This window comes from Lepidochelys olivacea (genome assembly GCF_965140295.1).
Source record: "Lepidochelys olivacea isolate rLepOli2 genome assembly, chromosome: 9".
Lineage (NCBI taxonomy): Eukaryota > Metazoa > Chordata > Testudines > Cheloniidae > Lepidochelys > Lepidochelys olivacea.
In genome coordinates, this window is record NC_140419.1 from 71,519,915 (window position 1) to 71,546,032 (window position 26,118).

A 26,118-nucleotide genomic window follows, 5' to 3' on the forward strand; every position below is an offset into this window, starting at 1 on the left:
ATACATATAGGAAAGCCTGTTCTTTTGTTACTTTCAACAAAGGAGTCTCTTGGAGATTAGGGTATGAAGATTTAGAGCTGAAGAGTTCAATCTGACTTGAAGTGTTCATAAGTATGCAGCATGCCACAAAGTCTACAACTGGGCAGTGGGATGATAAAATGTGCCATTTGTATCCTTCCCTCTTTACATTATTGCACCTTACTCAGCAGATTATTTACTATGTTAGTTCTTAATAAATAATTGATAAAGAACAGAAAATACAAAATTATCAGAAATCGTATGGTGTTTTATTATAGCATGAAGATGTGCCAGGTGTGTTTTATTGGGCCAATGAATATATGCCTCAAGGTGTGCTGTGAAACATAAGGCTGCTGGCCCTCTGCCATATGAGGTTTGTATTGGCAGTCCAGTACAGCACATCCTGGAGGGTCTGAGAGGTTTTGTTCAGAAAGAAAAGCTGCCTTGTGATTAAGGCACTGGATTGGGGCTTGAGAGATCTGGGTTCAACTTCCCAGCTCTCCCACAGGTTTTTGTGTAACCACGGGCAAGTTACTTAATCTCCCCAGTGTAAAGAGGGGATAATAATTCTCTAGTTCTCTCAGATTTTGTCTGTTTTGTCTATTTAATTGTAAAGCAGGTACTGTCTTACTCTGTGTTTGTGCAGTACCCTAGCACAATGGGATCCCACTCTCAGTTGGCTTATTGGTGCTACCACGATAATAAATACTAAAAACAATTAATATAGCCCTGTATATTTAAATTACATTTAAAGTATAGGTACCAAATGACGTAATTTGTTTCCAGGATAGGTAATAAAAAGGCCTTTTCTCTTCTTTTAATTAAAACTTTGTTGCTGTGATCATTCAAAAAGTTCCATCTTAGCCCTTTAAGAGCTGACTTCCTACTTATCTGTTCTTCTATCTCCTTTTTCTCTTTCTTTTCATCCCCCCACCCAGAAAAAGCAGGCCAGCATCAGTTTTCAACAAGAGTGGGGAAAATATGGTTCCACTTTGCACCCAATTGTGTGCAAAGAGGCAGAACATCAGATATGTCTGAGACTGTGTTGGACTATGTATATGAATGATCAGATGGTATCTATTGGCCACAATGACACACCTGAACAAAGTGAGAAGAGAGGATATTGTGAATCATTTTCATATTTCTATTCTTCTCTTGATGGCTACATGTTGCCCATCTGGCCAGTGAAAATATAACACTATTGTTGCAAACTAGGTTTTTTTTCATTTGAACTTCAGCCATTTGCTCTTACCAGCCAAACAGTATACCATCAAAGGAAAACCACCACATTCATCCTTCAGCCCAGTCGCTGTATTCATCTGTGATTCAGGGGCAGTTGGGTCCTTTGATCTTAAATTTTGCTTCAGCAGGTAAATCTGGAACTGACAAAAGTTTCTTTAATCCTTTTAAGAGAATTCAAGAAAATGTACAGTGTTGATGGTGATAGCAAGGGGTGTGAGATCACACAGGACTACAGCAAATGAAAGAGTGGTGTTAGGGAAAGAGGGTTTCCCTCCCGTCTAGGGTTAGGAGGGTAGCCTGCATAGAAAAAAGACAGAAGCCTAGCTTTACATGATTATAGGGTTGTTTTCTGGTTCTTTTCTTTATCAGTGGCACCTATTATCAATCCTGCTAGCTATTCAGTCCTCCAACGTAAAGACTTCTGCTTCAGTAAAAAATGGTAATGTTCAAATAATTGTTTGAATCATCTGATACGTTATTGTAGGACAAAAGATATTTATATACCAAAATGATGCAGTGTAAGTGAATAATTCCAGCAGAAAAGAGATTGCTATTGAACATTCACATGAATCATACTGTGACCCAGGAACTTTTAATTTCAAAATAATGTTGATAATTTATTGGGCAGGGAGAGATTTGTTCTAGCACAAAACACTCTGAGAAAAAGATCAAGAGATGTCTTAGCAGAGAATATGAAATCTAGACAAGGCATATGGTGCTGCACTTGACTACAGATGAGTGAAAGAGGTTCAGCAATAGCAAAAGCTTTTTGGGGAAGGCTGATATTTGCCTATTAGATTTGCTTCAGAACTAGTGATTCTGAATGTCTTAGATGCTGCAGTTCCCAGCATAATTAACTCCCTCTGATATAAAGCACCGATGATTAGCAAATGCTATAACAACATCTACGTTAATAAAAGGCACAGTTTCCAGGTATAATCTGAGACGATATTAGCCCCACACATTTTGCTTGTGGAGACTGCAGATTTCTGGGGCTTACTCCTTATACTTGACCCCTTCCAAACTTCTCAGGCACTGTGTGGACTGCATCTTTATAGAGTTTGTCTCATGGAGAGTTTCCCTCTAGTCACACAACGGTGAGTCCCTTAACCCTCCCAGTCAGGATTATACAGAGTATCTGCCCTCCTATTTGCAATTGCATAGCATCCTCATGGCAACTTTGGCAATTTTTTACATTGAAAGGCAGTATTAAGGACACACACATGCATCATTAACTTGTCTTTAGTGCAGTGTGCTGTTGTTTTTGACAAAAGATAATCATACTGTCTCCTTTCAGTCTTCATTTCATCACCTCCCCCATCTCTCTCCCATCACACAGGTTTCCACTTCTTCCTTGATGGACTCTTCCACAATAAGAGCTTGATTCAAAGCCCCTGGAAAGACTTCTATCACCTTCAATGGGCTTTGGAACAGGAATTCAACTCTCTATGGGGAAGTCTTAGCTGATATTTTTTAGTGGGTGAGGCACTGGGTTGTGACTCAGGAAACTCAGTTTCTAGCCTTGACTCTGCCATTTGCCTTGAGTTTGCCTCTGGGGTGACCTTAAACAAGTCTTGTTGCCTTTTTGTGCCTTAGTTTTCTCATCTGTAAAACGGGGATGGTGTTACTGCCCTCCTTTGTGAAAGCGCTTGGAGGTCTACTGATGAAAAGTGCTATGTAAGAGGTAGGTGGTGTTATTGAATTCAGACATACTTGTGAGACACCCTGTCATAAATATAAAGGGAAGGGTAAACCCCTTTGAAATCCCTCCTGGCCAGGGGAAAGCTCCTCTCACCTATAAAGGGTTAAGAAGCTAAAGGTAACCTCGCTGGCACCTGACCAAAATGACCAATGAGGAGACAAGATACTTTCAAAAGCTGGGAGGAGGGAGAGAAACAAAGGGTCTGTGTCTGTCTATAGTCTGTCTTTGTCGGGGATAGACCAGGAATGGAGTCTTAGAACTTTTAGTAAGTAATCTAGCTAGGTATGTGTTAGATTATGATTTCTTTAAATGGCTGAGAAAAGAATTGTGCTGAATAGAATAACTATTTCTGTCTGTGTATCTTTTTTGTAACTTAAGGTTTTGCCTAGAGGGGTTCTCTATGTTTTTGAATCTAATTACCCTGTAAGATATATACCATCCTGATTTTACAGGGGGGATTTCTTTATTTCTATTTACTTCTATTTTTTATTAAAAGTCTTCTTGTAAAACACTGAATGCTTTTTCATTGTTCTCAGATCCAAGGGTTTGGGTCTGTGGTCACCTATGCAAATTGGTGAGGCTTTTTATCCAACATTTCCCAGGAAAGGGGGGGTGCAAGTGTTGGGAGGATTGTTCATTGTTCTTAAGATCCAAGGGTCTGGGTCTGTAGTCACCTAGGCAAATTGGTGAGGCTTTTTACCAAACCTTGTCCAGGAAGTGGGGTGCAAGGTTTTGGGAAGTATTTTGGGGGGAAGGACGCGTCCAAACAGCTCTTCCCCAGTAACCAGTATTAGTTTGGTGGTGGTAGCGGCCAGTCCAAGGACAATGGGTGGAATATTTTGTACCTTGGGGAAGTTTTGACCTAAGCTGGTAAAGATAAGCTTAGGAGGTTTTTCATGCAGGTCCCCACACCTGTACCCTAGAGTTCAGAGTGGGGGAGGAACCTTGACACACCCAGACACTGTGATGATGAGGACCTTCTGAGTGCCCAGATAGCTGCATGAATAATTATTCCATCTTGTTTCCATCATTATAACTTTTATTTATAAAATTTAAGTAACACATCTCTAGAGATGCTCAGTTTCCAATTCTGTTTCAAAACACCAATGTTGCCTTGTCTGATAAAACAAATAAGGCAGGACAGAAATTTGTATTTATTTATTTTATTTGCCTGCCTTTAAAAGAAAAACATCTTGATTTCAGATCCCTGTTCCAGGTTTGATGTAGTGTTGTATTACAGTACATGCTTGTGGTAATACAGCTCTCCTTAAGGAGAATGTACTGTACAGCATACCTATAAAGAAGATGGGAATGTTACTTTGCACTACATCTTTTGGTTTTATGCCTGCTTGGTAAAATTGAAGATTAAAAGAAGGCAAAGCAATCAAAAACTACTATAGATTAATCTGGTTCCTCTTCATTTTAGTTTCTTTTTAAAATGTTGGGATCAGCTAACAGTTGTCGTTTTTAACAGATGCCTTTGCTATTAGATCAATATTACTGTGAAAACAGCCATCATATTATGTAGGTCAATACAAGCATATTTGTAAAATTTAAATTATTGGCAGGTGTGCCTATATTTAGAGGTATCCAATTATGTCACAGATGGTTTGGCACATCTTCATTCTACTGTTTTCTTTGTCAGAGATCTTGAGCAATGTGTGTTTTGTTATGAAATGCCATACAGGAAAAACCTGGGCAATTTCCATACTGTAAGGGCCAGATGCCAGACTGCATGAAGATGCTCAGGGGCAAGCAGGAAGTTGCCCAGCATCAGCAATCGTTCCATGGAAGTGCAATGGCTGCCTGCAGCCACGGGCTCTGAATTTCTTGCACTCTGGGGTTCACATTAATTGGTCAATCCCTCTTTCTCCCCAGGACTCTGAAAAAAGTGGCAGCTCTTTGGATCAGGGACCACGTTTTTATTCTGTGTTTATATAGTGCCTAGCACAAGGGGGTCTGGTCTGTCCTAGGTGCTAACTAAAAATAATAATAAGAGAAAGATTGGGACCCATGCCCTTTCCCTTCCTCACCATTCTGCAGAGCAGGGCTAGCATGCTAGCGAAAGCAATCTGAGCCATGCACCTTAAGGCCAGTATCTTCAGAAGGGCTCACTGCTTACAATTATAGACCGATTTTCCTAAGAGTTCAGTTTCCCTTGAGGCACCTAAATAAAATGGCCCCATTACTAATGTTTCTAATGGGAGCTGCTGTTGCTAGGCACTTTTGAAGAGCTGGTACCAGTGAATTAAGCTCCCTAAAGCTGTTGGCTATATAAGATTTTCAAAAAAGACTAGTGACTTAGGGTGACTTAATTTTTGGGTACCACAGTGAAGGCAGTCAAAAAGGGCCTCATTTTCACAAAGTGTTGAAAACTTGGCCTCTGAAAACCAGGCATGTTAGACATCCAAAATCACTGGTCATTTAAAAAAATCTTAGCCACTTTGTCTTCCATCCAAAACCAATCTGAAGCGTTCATAAAATACTCCAAATAGGTAAATAGTTTTTTTGTGTCTTTAAATCCTTGTGTGTCTCCATATCTAAAGGTGCTATGAATATCTGAGGTGAGGAGAGCCATTGGGGAGATTCTGATAGTCCTTTTCCTTATGATGAGCTAGAAGAAGCTATTAAGTACAGGGGGAGAAGGCAAGTCCCCAGTGAAAGATGGGTTTTGAAAATCCATACGATTGCTTCTCTAGCAGAAATGTGTAATTAAATATTCATTAGAAACAGAGTCAGATTCTGATCTCTGTTACACTCATGTTAAAACTAGAGTTAGTCCATGGATTTTAATGGAGTTCCTTTCCATTTACATCAATATAACTGAGAAGCTGTCCTCAGCTACTGATAAAAGTTGAGTTTTGTTTTAGTAGATGAAAAAACTAAGCTGGCAAGATGGTTCCAAGGCTAGAAGGGACCGTTGTGATAGTCTACTTTGATCTCCTATATAACACAGAGGATAGGCCTTTCTCAAAATAATTCCTTGAACATTTCTTTGAGGAAAAACATCCAAGCTCAATTTTTTTTAAAAAAAAAATCAGTCATGGAGAATCCATAATGACCCTCAGTAAGTTGTGCTAATAGTTAATTACTCTCACTGTTAAATAATGTACACCTTATTTCTAGTCTGAATATGTCTATCTTCAACTTCCAGCCACTGGATCAGGTTATACCTTTCTCTGCTAGTTTGAAGAGCCAATTATTAAATACTTCTCCCCCATACAGGAGCTCTTATCAAATCACCCCTTAACCTTCTCCTTGTTAAGCTAAATAGATTGAGCTCCTTGAGTCTATTACTATAATGCATGTTTTCTAATCCTTTAATCATTTTTGTGGCTCTTCTCTGAACCTCTTCCTATTTATCAACATCCTTTTTGAATTGTGGACACCAGAGCTGGACGTAATATTCCAACAACAGTCATTCCAGTGCAAAATGCAGAGGTTAAATAACTTTTCTACTAATCCTTGTACATCCAAGGATTGCATTAGCCCTTTTGGCCACAGTATCACACTGGGAGATCATGTTCAGCTGATTATTTGCCACCACTCCCAAATCTTTTTCACAGTCACTGCCTATCAAGGTAGAATCCCCCACCATGTAAGTACGGGCTATGTCCTTTGTTCCTAGATGTATATATTTATATCTGGTCATACTAAAATGCATATTGTTTGCATGTTCCCAGCTTACCAAACAATCCATATTATTCTGTGTCAATGACCTGTCCTCTTAATTTTTTACTACTCCCCCACTTTTTGTGATATCTGCAAACTTTATCAGTTATTATTTTATGTTTTCTTTAGGGTAATTAATAAAAATGTTATATAGTGTAGGATCAAGAACCAATGCTTGTGGATGTCACTGGAAACAGCAGTTCAGTGATGATTCCCTGTTTACAATAGTCTCAGGGGAAATAAATACCCCTTTCTTTAGAACATGTTGTTTCCTGGAGTTCAGCAACATTTATCTCTTGGGGGCTGAGGGTGGGGTGGGAGGGTGTTTCAAACTCCAGGTCCAGATTTTATGCTTGAGTTCATTACTAATTTAAAGCGGGGAGGGGGCCTTTGCTGCTCTTAACCCTATGTTCTCTTTGCTTTAACTGTATTCTATTGTCATGTAAGGGTTTAAACCACAATATAAGACTTAATAGTATTTTCTTTCTGTTTGGTTATTTTAGTGATCAAAAAATTTCAAGGAATATTAATGAATATTGTTTTAGAGATCCTTTTAATTTGGGGCATCTGCCCACTGCCAAAGCCAGCACCCTCACATGATGACTGAACCCTGGCATTTCACCAATTTATTGTGGGAAACATAATTCTCCTAATAGCAGTCTTGACACCAGCTAAGACACAACCTAAAAGGCTGATGTGGGAAGGGTTAATAACCTTTTGGCTAAAAGCTTTATCACAGCTCTCTGCCAGTGGGGATGGACTAGAACAGGCTAATTAGATAAGAGAGAACCCCTTGGGGTCTGCAGGAAGAACAGGTGAAAATGCAACAGGTTACAAATGAGGGTCAATTATCTTTAATTAGCAACTAACTACCAGGTGTTCTGGGGTACATAAAGGAGGACACTAGAAAAGTAGGAGGGTCATTTTGATTCCCTTTAGATTGATTTTTGATTGCAGTTAGGAGTGCTGACTCTTCAGTCCATGAAAAGACTCTGTTGGTTGAGCTATATTATCTACTTCCTAATCCTAATATCCTAATAATCTTCTGGATAAGACAAAGCAACTATAATTTGTATGTAGGAAAGTCCTTTCTTGTTTTCAGTAACTTGGGTTGAACTGCTGTATCTTAGTTATGTGCCCGGGAACCTGAATGTAAGAATCCCGTAAAAACTTTGTTGTGTTGAAAATGGCTAGTTTTCCATGATACAGCTAAGCATTACCTCAGCATCATTGAGTTAACATACAACTAGAAAGGATCACTTTAAAAATAGTGGAAAGTATGGAGAAGGCAGGGATCTGACTTCCTTTAAAGAAACAAGGAGCAATGGCAAGCTGTTAGAAAGGGATGGTAACCAAAGCACATTAACTCACTAAATTCATTTTAACTAAATCATTTTATGCTGTAGTTTAAAGCTAGTACATGTGTTGTTAGAGCATGTATTAGTCATCCCAACTCACCACTGCTGCTTGTCCTGTAGCTGGCTGAGACAACAAGATAGAATCCCAGGCTTCCAGCATTGCAGTTCTGTGGCACAAACATTAAACAAAGATTTATTTCAAATGAAAGTTGTAATTTTTCACTTCCCTCATACTTTTTATTACAACTGAAATTACACAAATCTGTAACTTTCTTAACAGTTCAGGTCTGGGTACAATTCTCTAGGTGGTCTATTTGTATACAATGAGCAGTTAATCAGATCTTTTGGCTAAATGTTTCAAACCTCTTTTATGCCTCATCCTACCCTCAAAGGTACAATTCCATATATTAAATAGACATCAGGTTAATGGACTTTGGCAATCTGAAAATTACATCTCTAAATCTACTTTACATTTAGCTAAAATGCATGATACCTATTTTCTTTAAAATAGGTCTATTAAAATCCAAGTAACATATTAAAATGACAGTAGTATATTTCAAATGTTCATTATGCTTGTAATATTTTCTGCTGTGGTTATCTAGATGGATAAACTAAATGCAGTTCATTCACACCAAATGAGAGAATCAATCATCTTTAAAATATTAAAAACAACAATTTTCTTGTGGTTTTCCTCAGCCCTTCCAAACAAATACACTTTTAATTCCAGACAATTAACTCCTCAGGATGAAAAATAAAGAACAAATTATAAACTCATGGATTTAACCCCTAAATAGCCAGGCAAATGGAATCCTCATCACCTGTGCCACTGTAACTTTCTGCTTATGTGTTTTCTAACATGACATACAATATTCAGTACCCACAGGATCTATAGAGAGATCTGTCAAATAATAAAACAACACTTAACCATTGTTGCTCTAGGGCAACTTCCCAATCATAACCTGCACTGTGGTAGTCCATGGGATATTTCAACTGTGCTGTTAGAATGAAGATTATAGTATAACAAGTAAATAAATCAAGAACTAGAATTTAGGAAATAAGAATAGCAAAAGACATAACACTATGTTTTTTTATATAAGTGGTATTAAGCATTTAGATAGTTTCGTATTTTCACAAGGTGCTTTACAGAGATTTAAAATAAAAACACCATCTCTGCCCCAAACAAAGCCTTGGTCCTGCAAACACTCACTTGCAAGTGAGTAAAAATGTAAGGTTACATGTTAAGACCATGAACAAATGTATGCAGAACCAGGGCCTAAAATAGACAAATGAAAGGGAGTTAGGGAATAAAAGGCAAAAGTTTAAACAAATACTATGATATACACGGAGTTATCCAGACAGTGATTTATACACATTCTGATATTGGTGAAGAGACTGACAAGCGGGGAGGAATTGGCCTCAAAGGAGTTGGAAGCCAAGGCAAAATGAATAGCATAGCATAAGAGAAGAATTTCGTGAAGACATTTGGAGCCTGATCAAAAGCCCATTGGAGCCAAGAGAAAGACCTTGGAAAGGCCTTGGAACAGGTCCCTTGTTCGCAGAATGAGGAATGTCATTCCAGGTACAGAAAGCTGCATAAAAGAGGCATTGTTGCATCAGATAGAAATGTTTTAAATGTCCACTCAAAACTTTTTCACTGATACTCTGAATACAATATTCTTGTAACACATTTCTGTTTAAATACCGCATAACTCTATTAACGCCAACAGTGATCAGAGACAATGGAATTATGTGTAATCTTAACTCAGGTAATGCAGACAATGAGATTATACCTCCCCCTCTCCTCCTGCTACACATTTTTGCACTACAGTTATGAGAAGAAACAGGAACTACACAGTCCTCAGACTCATGCAGCCACTTTGGGACGGAGGGAGTGGAGAACACCTACATTGTGTTGCTATCCTAGTGATAAGAATATAGCAGAGTTACAGTTAAATTCCTCCACTAATACAATAAAGAGAGAGAGAGACAAAAGAATAGCTTCCTTTTTGAAATTTTCCTGCCAGCAGCCACTGCAGTATCCCAATTAGAGAAACAGACACCGAAGAGCGTATACAGTAGAAAATTTAGACTGACCCTCTTTTCCCTGATGGAGTTTTCTGTTACTGAGTCCAAGGTGTATTTAATTCAAGGAAATTATATATAATAAAAATATAGCATATTGGTGTGAAAAATATAGCATTACTTTATATAATCTCTCTCTCAAAAAAAGTTCAGGCTAATAAGGGTTACAACAAGTCGTGCCAAAATGGAAAAGGAAGTAGACATAGTAAAAAAAAAAAAAAAAAAAAAAGGGGGGGGGTGGGGGAGGGGTGATAAATACATAGGAAGAACCCTGACACTGAAGACTGTACCACAGAGCCAAGGTTGATGACTATCTCTGAGGTTCCGTTCCTGTGAGTTGATGAGTGCTCTTAGAACCTGTTAGAGCAGTGGTGGGCAGCCTGCAGCCCGTCAGGGTAATCCACTGGCAAACTCTGAGACAGTTTGTTTACATCAACTGTTCACAGCCACGGCCCGCCTGCAGCTCCCATTGGCCGGGAATTGTGAATCTATATCTGAGATATAGAAACTGTTCGGAAAACTTGTAGTAGGGAAATTTATAAGTATTTAATTGAAACAGTACCAGCACAACCCTCCCAGTACCAAATAGCAATAGCTGGAACTTTATAAACTCTCTCTAGGATGAAACTAAACCTTCCTCACTCCCACCTCAACTATGGAGAGCAGCAGAGGTTAACTGAAGCGTCTAGGCTGAAAGCAGCTCTTCATTTCTGATAAAAAAGAGGTATTAATTTAAAAGGCCTCCCTAGTATAAAATCTGAGTCTAGAAAGAACAGATGGAAAAATATATGGAGTTGTGAGATGACCGGCTTAGTGCACATATTGCTGGATAGTTCTGACTCATGCACTATGGAAAGATAGTTGTATATGTAAAAGTCTCCATCAGCCACTCACACTATAGCTTCCATCCAAATGATTTATAAACCTAATACCTTTGAGGCCATAATTTATTATATAACCAAATCATGCTTCCGATTCCCACGATGGCCAGGGTAGATTCTACCACTTCATCATTTAGAAAAATGATCAAATGAAATCAGTTTTTTAAAAGATACTTTTCCCATTCCTATGTGCAATTCATAGCTGTTAGTTTTAAGATACCAAATCTTCAGATGAAGGACTCATTCGGGACAACTGCTCTGGGGCCCGAGATTGTTCAGTGCACATGTGCAAATCCCAACAGGGGCTTTAAATTAGTAGCAGAAACTGCAACAGCATCCCAGGATCTTAACTGAACGACCTAGCAATTACAGCAGAGCATAAAGGAGTATTTTCTCAAGCACACATACATAATGAGCATATCTGCACACATCTGTAGGGGTATCCAAAGCAGCAGAGGTATTTCACTGAAGTCAGTCCTCCACAGCACAGCAGTGAGAAGCACTTATACAAGTTCTTAAAGAATTGGCACACATAGAACAAATGCAAGTTGTAGTGTTTTGCCAAACTAAAACATCAAAAGATCCACCAGAAAACTCACTGACAAACATGACAGGGCAATTGTGGCAGAAACTGAACAAAGGTTTGTCCCAATTACTCCCAAAACATTCGCTTGGCAGTCTGTTCTCTTAGACATGACTAGACTGAACTATATCAACACAATACCATTTTGTGTGTCATCTGGTGATGGGGCGGTGAATATGGTCTTTGTGTGTCAATAAGATAAAGCATGTCATGATTAGAGAATGAACCTAGAGTCAATATTAGTGTAGGGAGTGAAACAGTGCATAAATCCTTTTTTTGAAATGTCAGCCTGATATGCCACTATGCACAAATAATTGTCCATCAGTAAAATAGGTTGGAGAAAACTTTCTAGTACCAGTGCATGATTTTTTGAGCTGGAAGGTGAATAGCATCACATAGACAACGTATGTATCAGTATATGGATCTAAATGTCTAATAGCTTGTTCAGCCTTAGAAGGTCAAGCTAAGTAATCTTAGTTTGCAGCTCAATAAACAGAACAGAATCTATCCCCCTGGAATGTACTTCGTAAAGGTTTTAATTCCTAATTGTAATGTGCTTCTACAATTGAATACACATATTTCCTTCCAGAAGCGTATTTGATAAATATTCCACTACAAATCCCAAGTTTGTCGTCTATGATGCAAGAGGCATCTGCACCCATATTGCAGAAATAAAGTTCATCCAAATGTGGTGGATGTACTGGGTTTAAGCTCCAAATACATGGAGTGTGTAGGGTGTCGGTATGAAATCCAACTCCCAAACATGGGCCAGCGAGTGTGCTGGTTATGCAGCCTTACTCGCTGCCTCTCCTACAGCTATTCCAGCTAGAAATAACCACCACAGCCTTATGTAAGAGTTGTATAAACTAAATTTCTGGCCTGTATCCACCATAGACTTCTGTCCTGGCCCATGTGCAAACACCATCTCTGCAGTAAGCAGGGGGTACCCCGGCATCCCTGCAGGGTTCCTCCACTGCTATCCTCCCAACAACACCATATGGGTTGTAAGTGGTCTTGTCCACCCTCCTTGCCTCCCCCCCTTCACACACAAACCACACCAGGGTAAATTTCACCTTTTGACAAAGTACATGTCCTTAAATCTCCAGTGTGGAGGGTAGTGTGAGGGTGACCTGATAACCATGCATTGAATTAGGTGTCAAAAGTGGAAACATAAAATACCTTCAGTTGCTACGCTTGGGGAATGGGTCACACAAGTATAAATAGAAACTTTTGGGTGCATTATATGGTATGTAATTGTTCATCCCAACAGTTGTATCAAAATTTACTGCTATGAATGATGAAGTAACAAATGGTAAGGTCACAATCTGATCAAATTAATATCAATTTTTGAGAAATTATTAACATCACCACCAAATGTACAGTCTTCATATGTGTCAGTAGCACAGCCCTACAACTTCTGTGCAATCTGTTCATCAGGAAGCATAGCAGATAAATACTGATCAGAACTATAATTTTCGGAGACAAAGAGTTAGATGTTACATTTGTTTGTTGGGGACCTACTTACAGTATTTAATGTTTAATTGCAAACATTTTTATGTTGCGTAAGAAACGGGAGCAATTGGATATACATGGTTCATCGTACAGACTAGCAATCTAAAAAAAAATCTAATTTCTATCTGAAAATAAGACAAAAGGCTGCTACAAATTAAGCATTCTCCAAGAGAGCTAGTCCACCTACTCCTCATTAATCAAGTGCACATATGGACTTTCAGATCTTGACGGTCAGTTCTCCACTTAGACATGTTGCATTGTTACATACCTGTTTGTATGCGTGCATCTGAACATTTCTCAGAGAACCATCCTCTGTGTGGACATGACACATATATGCTGCTGATAATCATCTCATGGTTATCTTGTCCTCCCTCATCTGTTTATTTTCATTGTCATTGGCTATCCCTCAATATGAGGATGATGTCTTCAAGGAGGAAAAGTCATTGATGAGACTTTGTGCTTTACAAGTTTTTCCACTTATGTGACAGGTTGATGAAGTTTTTGCATGAGTGCTATCCCACCAGCTTTGAAGACCTCAACAGGGATGCCACCAGGGCCTGGCGCCCTGTTATTTCTAGTCTGAGTGATGGCATGCCAAACTTCCTCAGAAGATGGGGGATCAGCAAGAGGTTCTATTACTGGATGCTGAGGAATGGACTCAATGGTGACAACTGAGACTTCAGTTTCACGATTCAATAGAGTCTCAAAATTTCCTTCTAATGCTGCTTGAGGGCCACATTGTCCTTAAGAAAGCTGAAACTGTCCTGGAATGGCAGAGGGATTGTGCCATTTGAACTTGGACCGTAAAGGGCTTCCATTGCTTGAAAAAAAGCTTCTCATGTCATGTTAAGTAGTGAAACTCTGGATCTCCATGCCCTCTGCTTACCACTACAACTTCCTTTGAACTACAGCTTTAAGCTGATGATAAATCTCTTGTTTTTGCTGATTACAGGGTTCATTTTGCCAAGTGAAAAATGAGCTTCTCTTGTGATGAATAAGTGGTAGGAGTTCCTTGTTGTTCTCATCATACTAAGCCTGATGGCAGTGAGTGGAATACTCAGTCGATTCAGCACATGCCTTGCGAATAATGGTTTTGAACTACTCCCAGTGTGTTTGGATGTCATTGATGTTTACAGGTAGATCAGAGATTTTCTCAATTAGGCATTTAAGAACTGCATCAAGAGCATAGTAGAATTGCTCTTTGTTATCTTTTTCATCATCATGTGTGGGAGCGTACACATTAATGACCATAGCATACTGGTTGTTACTAAGCTTAAGATAGAGAGTCATGAGATATCCGTTAATACCCATAATAGAGAGTTCTAAAAGCTCGTTAGCAATCTTGTTCTTGATGGCAAAACCAACCCCATGAATATACCTCTCTTCAGATGACTTTCCTTTCCAAAAGAAAGTATAGCTACCTCCATCTTCTTTAAGTTGGGCTTGATCTGCCTGCTGTGTCTCATTTAGGACTGCAATATCAATGTCATATCTTGAAAGTTCTCTAGCTATTATGGCTGTTCTTTTTTCAGAATAGTCATTGTTCGGGAAATCCATGTCTCTCCTTGAACTGTTACCTTGTTGTGGTTGAGAGGCCTGTGTGTTCCAATGACCCTCAGAACTATGTCGTCCACAGTCTTGTCCTGGTAGGGTCTCCTTTGTGAACAATTCTGAGGTGAGGTTCCAGACAAAGTGTGGTCCAAACTTCTCACAGTCCCAATGGTGGAACAGGCATATTTGAGAACTTGCCAGTTCTCTATGGCTGTGAAGGTGGGTGAGGGCTGCAGCAGTAGTGACTGCAGAGAGACCGTAGGGCTGCAGAGAGACCTCCAGTAGTCTTGGCAAACCCTGCAACCAGGTCCACAGCTCCTTCTGTCAAGTTTTGTGAGGTTGCCGCCTGTGCACAGGCTCCCCCATATTAAAAGCTTTCAGGCATAGGTCTTTTCCAAGGGTGTTAACGTGTCCCATTAATAAAATCCTGTGGCAATAGACAAGTGGTAGTGGGATCAGGAGCAGTGATCCCTGTGAGTCCCTAGTCACAAATCTGCATTCAGATGGTGGCCGCCTGATGATCGTCCTGCACTTGGACTTGTGAGACAGAAGTGCAATTTTGGCACTGCGACCACAACTGAGCAGTCCTTTTCAGGATACCCTCTGCTCAACCTGAATGGGGAAGGGGCTAGTAAAGGTGCCGTAAACATAGGCTGTCTGTGTTCCCCCTCCCATCCTCCAGCTGGATGGCTGTCTCCAGTGGGATCACTCTACCTATGATCAGAACATACAAAGCAAAATAATAAAGTTTGCCGCTTAGAATGTTCACACTCTGTTTGTTTTATCCACCTGTTGAAAGCTTTTTGAGGCAAGGTCCATCTTTGTTACATTTGTTCAGTGCTTTGCACAATGTAGTAATATTCTGAGAGGAGGGATTGAGCTTTACAAGGCATTCAGATCTCTATCTGCTCTCTAGATTTGTTCTGCTAAATCCTTTATCAGAGACACCTGTAACTGGGACACATGAGCATTTGCTTTTCAGTAAACTTACTTTGTTCTTTTTAGTTTCGTATTAAGGCATTGAAAATCATATAAAATAAAACGAAATAAACCCACAACAATTCTGACATTAATAACAATATCTAGTACTGTATTAGATCTTTACATTTTCAAAGAACTTATGAATTTGTGAGGATTAATTAGATAATTAACACTTGTGGAGGTAGGGGAGGATGTATGATAAGTATCTGTTTATAGAAGGGACTGATGCTGAGAGATTAAGGCCAGATTTTTCCAAACTGAACTATTGACCCTGCCAGTGATGATAGCTGTAATGGGGTATATGAACCCCACACTAGAACTGAAGGGGTTAAAGAACGGCTCTGGGCCCAGATGACCTCATCCAGCCACATCTGTGGAGTATGTAATGAATGGAGATGGGCCATAAAGGAAGCCAGACAGCTCAGAAAGAGCCTGACAATGCAGGGAGAAGAACATGCCCTGGAAGATCCTAAGAAAGGATCCTGGCTGTAAGGCATTCTGGGGTGTCTGGCCTTTGGAAACCCACACCAGGCCCTGGGCTGGAGGTCAGTCTGGTGGGAGGGCCTGGACCTCTGCAATAAGGAGGAATTGACCCCGAAACAATTAGGTAATGCTTCCATTAAGCACCAATCATTACACCAGCCTTGCTCTTTACTAGATCTGAACAGACTTTTCCCCCCACAGAAAATTTTGATGAAAATGAAAATAATCAATTGTTTTGTTGCTTCAAAAAAAAAATCTTCCTCCAGAAACTCTGTATTCAGATGGAAAATTTCCGATCAGCCCTACTTATTTCTCAAATATTCCCACAGGTACTGCTCTTTCTCCCATTCGTGGGAGGGGCTCCCTATACAACTACATTATTTTCCCTCAGATCTCTGCTTAAAAAATTGATTAGTTGTGATGCCAAAGTGATGCAGTTGGTCTGCTGTGACCCAGATTTACTACAGTAATCCTGATAGTCTCACTTTTACCTTGTGTTTTTTTTTGTCCATCTTCACCCTGTACTCCCTGTCTCTCCTATCTCTTTGTTGTATCTGTTATGTTCATGGCATACACACAGAAAGGTTTAGATAAACACAAGTAATATTTCAAATAATAATACATAAGAATCACCATATTGAATCAGGCTGATGGTCTGTCTAGCCAAGTATCCTGTCTTCCAACAGTGGCAAGTGCCAGATGCTTCAGAGTGAATGAACAGAACATTATCAAGTGATCCATCCCCTGTCATCCTAGCTCAGCTTCTGGCGCTCAGAGATTTAGAGATCCCCAGACCATGTGGAGTCCCTGACCATCGTGGCTAGCAGCCATTGATGGACCTATCCTCCATGAACCTATTGAATTCTTTTTTTTAACCCAGTTATACTTCTGGCCTTCCAGTATCTCCTGGCAATGAGTTCCATAGGTTGACTGTGTTGTGTGGAAAAAGTACTTCTTGATGTTTGTTTTAAACCTGTTGTCTATTAATTTAATTGGGTGACCATTGGTTCTTGTGTTATGTGAGGGAATAAACAATACTTCCTTATTCGCTTTCTCCATATCATTCATGATTATATAGACCTCTGTCGTGTTCCAATTTGTAAAGGATGCCTTTTTGCCTCTAACTGCTCTTAGTCTGCTCTTAGCCTCTTATGTTTTTGTTTGTCTTTATGTGGGCGGGGGGTGGTGGTGGTGGTGGTAAACATTTAGTTTGAGCCTCTATTATGGTGCTTTTAGTTTTCCTGCAGTTTGCAGGCATTTTACTCTTATGACTATTCCTTTTAATGTCTGTTTAACCAGTTTCCTCATTTTTCTGTAGATTCCTTTTTGAAGTTAAATGCTACTATGATGACAGGTTTCAGAGTAACAGCCGTGTTAGTCTGTATTCGCAAAAAGAAAAGGAGTACTTGTGGCACCTTAGAGACTAACCAATTTATTTGACCTTAAGCTTTCGTGAGCTACAGCTCACTTCATCGGATGCATACCGTGGAAACTGCAGCAGACTTTATATATACACAGAGAATATGAAACAATACCTCCTCCCACCCCACTGTCCTGCTGGTAATAGCTTATCTAAACTGACCATCAGGTGGGCCATTTCCAGCACAAATCCAGGTTTTCTCACCCTCCACCCCCCCCCACAAATTCACTCTCCTGCTGGTGATAGCCCATCCAAAGTGACAACTCTTTACACAATGTGCATGACAATCAAGTTGGGCTATTTCCTGCACAAATCCAGGTTTTTTCACATCCCCCCCCACCCGTTTGTGTGTGTATGGGGGTGGAGGGGATGTGAGAAAACCTGGATTTGTGCAGGAAATAGCCCAACTTGATTGTCATGCACATTGTGTAAAGAGTTGTCACTTTGGATGGGCTATCACCAGCAGGAGAGTGAATTTGTGTGGGGGGGTGGAGGGTGAGAAAACCTGGATTTGTGCTGGAAATGGCCCACCTGATGATCACTTTAGATAAGCTATTACCAGCAGGACAGTGGGGTGGGAGGAGGTATTGTTTCATATTCTCTGTGTATATATAAAGTCTGCTGCAGTTTCCACGGTATGCATCCGATGAAGCGAGCTGTAGCTCACGAAAGCTTAAGGTCAAATAAATTGGTTAGTCTCTAAGGTGCCACAAGTACTCCTTTTCTTTTTGCTACTATGATGGGTTTCCTTGGTATTTTACTCTGTACAAGAATGTTAAATTTTCTTATATTAAGCTTGCTATTACCAGGTGGTTCAGCTATATTCACCTCTTGGGTCAGATTGTGTGCTTCAGTTATGACTAAAGCAAGAACTGTACATCCCCTAGTGGCTTCGATGACTAGCTACTCCAAGAACCAGTCATCAATGGTGTCTAGAAATTTTATCTTCACACTCGTCCTGACATGTACCCAATTAATATGGGGATTGTTGAAGTCTCCCATTTATGTTGGGTTTTCTGGTTTTGTAGCTTCTCTAGTCTTTTTGAGCATTTCACCGCCACTGTTCAGGTCTGGTGGTCAGTAGAATAATCCTACTGCTCCACTCTTATTACTCAAGCATGGAATTTCTATCCATAGAGATTTTATGGTAGAATTCGATTTATTTAAGATTTTTACTATATTTCACTTCATGCTTTCTTTCACATGTCGGAAGGTTACAATGTAACATTATATTTTATTTTGTAGAATTCGTAGAATAGCACACAAGTACCCCCAAACCAAAGAAACCAGAGAAAGACAAAGCAGGCTGCTTCCTAAAACAGAGTGAGAAAATTCTCTCCACCTTATTATAGGCTGTCTGTCTCGTAGGACCAGCTCCTATACTTCCTCACCTGCAAGCAGGACAAGGAAAACACCCTGAAATTTAAAGTGATAGCCCACAATTTTAACAAAACTCTCAGTAAACCAGTGTCCACCCCTGGATTCCATGGTCTTATTTTAGATTTAAGATATTTGAGATGAGGACCACCCTCTTTTAAATGTGTTTTTACAGCATCTAGCATAAGGAGGTCCTGCTCCCTGATTGGGACTTACAGGTGCTATTTCAAAACAAATATTTTTTAACATAATCAAATTTCTATCTTAAAATGTGTTGTCTTAGAAAATTCCTCTCCTTGGTCATATATCTTTAGAACATCTATTTCAGTTACTAGTCTTCCCCTGAAATAAAAATGCTGTTCATGTAACTATAATCTAATCACTGAAGAAAGCTCACAGATTACTTAAAGAATTCAAGCAAGGGCTATTGTGACTTCTCTGAGTACTTTGGCAGGTATCTTAGCAACAGCATCGAAAAATGAATAGTGCTGATAAACCAACTGATGTCCTAATTAAAATCTGGAATAGGGTATGTTTCGAGAGATGATTAGATTCTATTGTCCATTTTTTACTATGCAAAAACCTACACATTCTGGCTTTATAATTGTTTTGTTTGCAGACATGGGGAATGGATATGCATCAGCCAAATGGTTGTTGTAAGTTCTACTTGAAACTACATCATATTAGTGCTTTAAATAAAAATACATGTTCCAGATCCCTGTGTACTCATTAAACACTTAAAAAAAATGCTGTCCTGTTGGCTACACTTGAGATTATTTCCTGTTGTTAATATTCATATAATAGAGTGTTAGTGGAATACTTTTTACTTTCCCTTCATTACTTGAATTCGCTTATGCAGAGCTGGGATATATGAGCTAAGCCAATAAGTCTATATAAAATATAAAACAGCAAATATAATAAATAGGTCAAAATAATCTCATTAAGTATCATACAGATAGAATGAGATACGTGAAAAAAATCCTACAAATTGCTCAGCAGGAAGTAGTTTCTAAATGAATTGCGTTGCTAAATTGATAGAAGTAACGCTTCCCCATAGCAATTGATTTGTTTCTATAAAATTCCACTATTTTTAGGCTGACTGTAATCAATCTGTTCATACCAAACTACCAGATGTAAACGAAAGGGATATTCTTTCTTCTTCAGCACATACTGTACATAATCAGATAATAACTTGACCAAACAATTATTAAGTGTTAGGTTGAAATGCAGCTACAATTCAGTTTTCAAAAACACACAAGTGGGTTAGATCAGATCGTATCACACCAGCAGAGCACTAGAAAGGTAGAGATCATAATATGATAAAATATGTGACTACTCAACCTGCTAAATTTCTATCCCAGTTTACATCAGCAGCCTGCAGTGTGATACTAAAACCCCTCAACATAAATGTTTAATGAAGAAATAAACCTGTCGAAAAAATAAATGTATTAGATATTAAATGTATACATTTTATAGGTCTCCACTAAGTAGTCTTTTCAATTGGAATCAGTGTTTAAACTAATGTAAAAGGAGTCTTAGTAAAACTAAAAAGTTGTGAAGAAGCATTTTTAGGAAGTTCTTCACATCCTGATTCCAGCAGACACTGGAAGTGGAAATGCCAAGATGTTGCAGGGAAATTTGTTCCCATGAGATTTCCAGGCTGGTGTAGAACACAGAGACTCAAACAGTTCTTCAGATAAGAATCTGGATGAACCCATGCCTATCTGGTCTGAACTGAACTTCAGATTATTTGGAGGCTTTCAAGAGTTCTATTTAAAAACAAACAAACAAAAAAAGACAGTTGAGTGACTAAGGGCAAAATCCTCCTCACATCCTGTGTGGTGGATCTCAATATTGATGATGTCCAAATTGGAAAATCCTATATAACTTAATAGAAGATGCTAAACTTTCTCTACTTTTAAAATCTTCCTACAGAATTTTATTAGAGAATTTTTTTCCTGCTGAAAATCATATAGAAAGCATATCCCCATTATCTATTCAATTGTATAGGTTCTCAGAGTAATTTCTACAGTAAGTTATTAGTTCTATAGAACCCTATTGTTTTCATCCCCATCCAATTCTATTTTGCATAAGCATCTAATCACTCTACATGAAACAGCCCTTTGGGAAAGGAGACAACTTGAGTGAAGATCAGTGTTCTGTTACAGATATATTCATCCTCTTAAAAGGATCTCGTGTTCTATGCTTTTTCAATGCTGACCTGTCTTATCCATCGAGGTTCAAATGATTGGAAAGGTCCTTTATGGTAGATCATACGATTTTTGTGGACCAGATCAGCAAAGTCATTACAGGCTCTGGTGGGAGTAATTATATATATGTTCTATTCTTCATAGACATTATCAGATGCCTCAGCAGTCTTTGAAATAGTGAACAACATTTCCTGAATGAAGCTATTTTCACTGCAGCCCTAATATATGGGAGAAGCAATATATAAGGCCAGATCTACGCTTAAAATTTAGGTCTTCATAGATCGGTCTTCAGATGAGTGAAAAATCCCTACTATATGCCAGCCTAACCCCCCATTGTAGACTCAGCTTGGTTGAGAGAAGAGTTCCTCCATCAGCCTAGCTACCATCACTCAGGGAGATGGTGTTCCTACAGTGGGAAAAGGCTGCCTGTAAACTACAGGGTTATGCCAGCATAGCTCCAGTTCCGTAGCTATGTCAATATAGTCCCCCCTAGTGTAGATAGACATGCACTAAATTCAGTTTACCTTTAATCAGAAGACTGCTTTCACTCCAGAAACATCATTTAACTAAGACTTTCAAAAAGGAAAATGTCCCTTTCTTGAGACAAAAAGATAGTGCAACATTAAAATACAAGGAGCTGATGTTAGACTAAGACAAAATAAATGGCCCAAATCCGGCCAGCAGCATGTTCAACCTGAAAGTAAATTAGCTTAGCAGAACTATAGTGACTGCTGAATTTGCAGTAATCATTTGTAAATGATACACTCTTTCATTCGCATTTCCATGCTAACATGCATAATTTATGACTTAGGGTTGCAGGCACATAGGCAGCTTTCATAAATTAGTGCTAATTTTGTTGTAGCTGAAACCCAGGAAATTTTGTAACGCAGCAACAGTTTTGCATCTGAAAAACATAACCCTGAGCTTTACTTGTCTTAAAGCCAGATTTCATGTGTTAGTATAAATATTACAGATGATGGGCCTGAGTCCCCATTGCCTTTCACCGTGTGTAGCTATTTACATCCAGGCAAAGTGAGGGACCACATCAGAATGGTCGGGCTAGTTTCTGCTCTCTCTCTCTCACTGCTGTAAAGTTAGTATAATGTGCAAGGATTTGAACCAAAGTGCTTTTATACCCAATTTGCACTTACTCTGTATGGGTAATGAAAGACTACACAATGTGCAAGGATGACACACACGGGTGGGGGGATGATACAAAGAGAGGAGAGGACACCACAGCCAGCTAGCATCAGCACTCCAACTCAGATGGCCTTGGATTCTCAGGCTGTGTGTGCACGGCACTGGGATGAGCCTCCCAGCCTGAGGAAACAGACTTGCACTGGCTCATCTCAAGCTAAAAATAGCTTTTGGGACATTGTGGCTTGGGGAGCAGCTCAGGTCCTCAAGCTCACTGGACTACCAGGGTCCAGGCTCAGGTGGCTAGCCTGAGCCTCCACCGAAGCCGCAGCAGTCACGCTGCTATTTTTGGTGTGTCTACTCGAGCCAAGCTAGTGCAAATCTGTCTACCCAGGCTTGGATGTTGGGTCCCTACTGCAGGGTAGACATGCCCTAAAGAGCTAAAACATTCTAAATCCATATTCTCAGAACAAGTTCGCTAAGACGTCAAAAATTTAATCTGGAACTTAAATGTCAGCTAAGATCTCAGAATGTGATTGTAAAAAAAAATAAATAACTTTCAAGTTGACATCCTGGTTCCAGGAGACTCTCTTGCAAGTTTTTTTTTTTTTTTCTTTCCATTATTCACAAAAGTCTCTTACAGTGGAGTGTTCTTGAGGGGAATGTACAAGAACATGAGCTAAGGACAGAAGAGGGATTTGGAAAGGTAGAAAGTAAGAAAATTAAATAAATGCTCTACAGTGACTGGGTGGTGTAATGGGATAAAGAGTCTTCCTTTTTCTCAGGCTAGGAGCCTTATTCTGCCTTGACCCTTCCTAGTCGGGGAGTGTAAAACACCCCTATTCTGATTTGATAGCATTTTACATGCAGTTTTCAATCCCTCTGTATTAGCGTAAATGATTGCACAAGGGACAGGGCAATTGTAAAACAGGGCCCTAGTGAGTAGGGGCTAAAAATTAGTAACTAGTTGCTGTTTGTTGGCCAGTGTAAATCAATTCATGATCCCAGTCCAGTTTAACAGGGGGCAGGTGTCTATATCACGAATACCAACACCACAGCCAGTCTTCATTGTCACATTATTTGGCCATTTCTGCAGATGACTTGCATAGAAGCTGAACCCTGTTGCCTTTCCTAGGAGTGCTTGCTACAGGTCAGAGTTGAGGCATGTTGGCAGGGCAGCAGGGGGACTTTCACAGCCTCTGCCTGAGTTGTAGTTGCTCAGTTGATAAATAGAAGACTTCTAGTCTCCAGGGCTGACAGTCTGTCACCTTTCATGAGCAGTAGAAATTAACTAAAAATAAGCTCAGTGGGCCAAGAAAGGAGCCAGGAGTGCAGCTCTGGCGGTGGGGGTGGGATGAGAAAACATGTTTTCCTGAAATAGTTTGATATCTAAAGAACAGCATAAAGAACAAAAGGGGGACATAATAAACTCCAACTACCCCATATACATTCATCCAATAGGAAAATTGTTATATTTTAAAAAGTCAGTGCAAAGTGTAGGCTGTTGGTAGTAAAATGTAGGAAACATACTGGCTGGAGACAAGATTCTCTCTCTACATTAATTTAGAAATGCTCTGGAGTTAATGAATGCTGGACATTTTGAAACATTCTGTTGTAGCATTGGAAAGGAGTGCAGTTTCTTAGGAAATCTAATCTGCATATTGAATAAATCCTATTTAAATCTAGGCATGGAACTGAAAAAAAAAAGTATTTGGCAAAGAATCATTTGAATCTTTAAACAAATTAGGTTAGTCTTTTTCTTTCACTTTCCATGTTTTTTCTATAGCTAGATTTTACTGGCCTTGCCCTTGACAGATTCTGGCTCCTGATACAGATCCCTTTGCACTGCCAGGGGTCTATGATGCTGTTCTAACTGCGTTAGTGCTTCCAGATTCTCTGTCTGGCATAACTGCTTCCTCCTCATTTCCAGCAGCCCTGAGAGTCAGAGGAGCACAAAAGTGGGGTGTAGACTTCTATCATTCCTGCCTCGTGTGTGGAACTGAGGATTGGGCCCAATAGGAATAGCATGTGGCAGCACAGCATTTTATTATGGTGCATGCTAAAAACCCTCTGTACAGTAAGAATTAAATGGCCACTGGTGTGTTTTTTGTGATTACAGCATCATTCTGTGAACTACTTGGGCAAAAGTTCATTGTGTTATTTTTACAGTACAAAGTCCCTTTAAAATCTATAGGACACCTGTGCCATTGATTTCAATGGGATTTTTGCTTGTAATAACAGTGTGGCTGCTTCCGCATCTTATGATGCAGCAGCAGCAGTCAGTTATACGGCCATGAAAAAAACAAAGCATATTAAAGAGAGGAAAGCCTTTGTAATAACATTATGGTCTGATTTAAACCCACAAAAGGAAAGAAATGTTGAGTATAGGGACCAACAGCTCTAACAAAAGTGTGGGTATTGGGGACAGGGAGGTTATATGTGATATGAGCTACAATATCTGACACAATGTGATTAGCCCAGGACAAATTAAAATTCCACTTAGACAGATATTCACTTCTCTTTTAACTTTGAATTTCTTGGCTTTTGTGGGTTTATGTGGGACAGACATACCCAGTGTAGAGAGGCCAAATTTCTTTATGCTGAGAACATTAGAAAGGTTAATATCACATGCAAAACCTGTACAAACCCTTCTTTATATCTGGCTTGTGGGGGAATTTTTTCTCCTAGTTTTGCTGCCCCCTTGCTATCAGCCATGAGGATGGCATCCTCAATTTTACCTGTATGCTGATTCATTTACTATGATTGCAATAAGTCAACTAAGGGTTTCTTCCATTTATCATTCAGCATGTGCTGCCATCTGACTCAAGATGCACTGAGTATTAAATGACACTGTTTTAATGGTGAATGTAAATTGGATTGTGACTGAATATGCATAAATGCATTGCTGAAAACAGAAATCAATGCTTGCTTCTTCTCAAACTGAATTATAATTTTAATTTATACCATTTCTAAGTGGAGAAAATTCATTTTCATGGGATTGTACATTTTATGTTTATTGTTTTACTGAACACAAGTATCTCGACAATAAATCAGTGATAGAGAAAGCTTTGTCACCTTTGGTTATATCTTTAATAACATTTTATTGGATATAAACGTATCTTAATATATGTCAGGAATGTAGACATAAGTATATCATTTTTCACTGAAAGGATGAAGAGGATGAAAGTCTAAATGTTAGACTTGCCTTATTTATAGAGGTGTTTGACTAATAGAATGTATTTGTGAATAATTATTTGGTTTTGATTTGATTTACAAAAGCTACAATTAAAAATGCATGCTATTTGCAGTGAATGATTTGTTCACACGATCAATCTGATATTCACACTATATTCCAGAATTTCATAATGTAAGTATGTATACAGGATACAGCTATTAAAACTTTTTCAGCACAGTTTTGAAAGCTTATTCAGCCCCTAAAAAACTCATCTGCAGTGTAAAATAATCTGGTTCACAGGAGGAATTTATTACAGCTTCTTAATCAGGAGAGCATGATGGATGATTCTAAATGTTGACTTGTTAGGAAATCAAATATGAAAGGTTGTCAAGCCTTTATTGAGAGCCTCTCTGACCTACTATATTCTGATATAATAAAGTTCCTATCATTCTAGTGAAAATAATGTAAGTAAAAATAAATCCCACTGTACTGGTCAACTGGTTCTAAACCCAGTCTTATGGAAAGTCAATACATAACAGTACATTACCAAAATAAAGCTGAAAGACTCCATCACCGAACCTAAAAATAGTTTAGAAACTCAAAATACTTGCACAGATATTACAGTCTGCTAATTACCCCTGCCTAATAACATTTGGCAAATGCTGAACAAATGTTGCTGTCAGTTACACAGGTGTATATTCAGAATCAAACCACCAGTGCTAATGAAGCTATTT